Genomic DNA, 1,660 nt, shown 5'->3' with positions numbered 1-1,660 from the left:
CTGTTAATAAATAGTATTATTAATTTTTTTAAATATATATTCGGTATTCAAAATAAATGTATAAGGATAATGCTACAAAAGGCCAACGTACATATTTGAGTTAAACGTCAAAGCAGTTTTGTCTAGACTCTAGACTGCTTACATAAATATAGAGCAACACTAATATTTTTGCTAAATAAAAAAAAACGAGACAAAAAACACCATAAATAATATATTTTTAGTTTATTTTAAGAACAAAACGTTTTAGTAATTTAAAAAATTATTTTAAAAATCAAATATGTTTTGTTAATTTCTGGAAAGTTAGAAAAAAATTCACTTTTGACATTGAAGATCCGTGAGGGTTCAATCTGTAACGTAGAAAGGAATTTAATTAATAGAGTAACATGTTTGCTTATATTTAACTATAAGAAAACTGAGAAAAACAAACTTACATCTTTAATATCAGACGAATAGATTTTATCCTCTCTGTGGAAAGTACAAAAAGCTTATAAAATAATTGTTAGTTTGGAAAATAATTACTAACAATTGTTTATTAATATTGTTTATAAAATTATTTTTGTTAGTTCAGCAAAAACATCCTTACCCTCCCTCCTTTGCCTTTACTCTGTGAGTAGTAGTAAAAATATGGAAAATTATTAATCACACGTTTTCAATTCGGAATGTCAAATATATCTAAATACCTTAAATATAAATATAAATAAATAAATAAATAAATAATTAAATAAATAAATAAATATATATATATATATATATATATATATATATATATATATATATATATATATAAATAAATAAATAAATGTATATATATATATATATATATATATATATATATATATATATATATATATATATATATATATATATATATATATATAATTGAAAATTTATCCTACTTTTAATAAGAGCTATTTACTTGAATGTGTCATCATTAATAGAACGAAACGGAAAAGACTAACAACTGTCGACAATGTTTACCTGTTCTTGGCCATCAGATTGTGAATTTGACTGTTGATCACGCTGTGAAATAATTAAGTTTGGAAGGATAGTACATGAATTTGAATGTAAACAGAGGTTTGCAAAGCGCTGACTTATTTATTATTTTGGTTTAATTATTTTTATTTTTTTGTTTTAACACAATTTAAAATATTTTACTTTACTTAAGATTACTATGCAGAAACGAAGCGGGAGTGATCCCCCTGCACTTACTATTTTATTATATCCTTTAAATAGAAAAAAAATAAAAATAATTGCGCACCAAATGAGCGTTAAACTGAGTAGGCCTATATAATAATGCGGGCAATACGTGTTTTAAGCAAGTGATATAAGTTTGATATAATACTAATATACGAAATCTTGTCAACACACACACACATACAGACGTAATTGTTGACACATTTGCAGAACTAAGTTTTTCTGAATCAGGGAGATGTAAAACGTTTATGTAACTCAAAACAGAAGTAGGAAACTATGGTCTTTAAAAATCAACGTTAAGAGCTAGTTAAAGGTACCCTTTATAGACTTTAAACCAAGTTTTCAATACAGTTTTAAAAGGAAAATCCATTTGACAACAAACTCAGGATACAAAAGCTTAATATAATCCGATGTATTACGTTTTAACCTTTTCAAAACCAATCATTTGGCTTCCCGTGAGTTACTA

General features: G+C 24.6%; 1 long non-coding RNA gene across 1 annotated transcript; it reads right to left on the bottom strand.

Annotated features, from left to right (window-relative positions):
* Positions 1–205: 205 nt before the first annotated feature.
* LOC131947062 (uncharacterized) lies at positions 206–608 on the bottom strand. The gene is made up of 3 exons (XR_009387827.1): positions 584–608; positions 432–465; positions 206–347 (listed from the first exon to the last, which is right to left on the bottom strand). It is a non-coding gene; the product is annotated as an uncharacterized LOC131947062 (long non-coding RNA).
* Positions 609–1,660: the final 1,052 nt, after the last annotated feature.

Source organism: Physella acuta, unplaced genomic scaffold, assembly GCF_028476545.2.
Source record: "Physella acuta isolate Inbredline_101_S28 unplaced genomic scaffold, ASM2847654v3 ptg000580l, whole genome shotgun sequence".
Classification (NCBI taxonomy): Eukaryota; Metazoa; Mollusca; class Gastropoda; family Physidae; genus Physella; species Physella acuta.
This window is presented reverse-complemented; position numbering and strand designations above follow the sequence as displayed.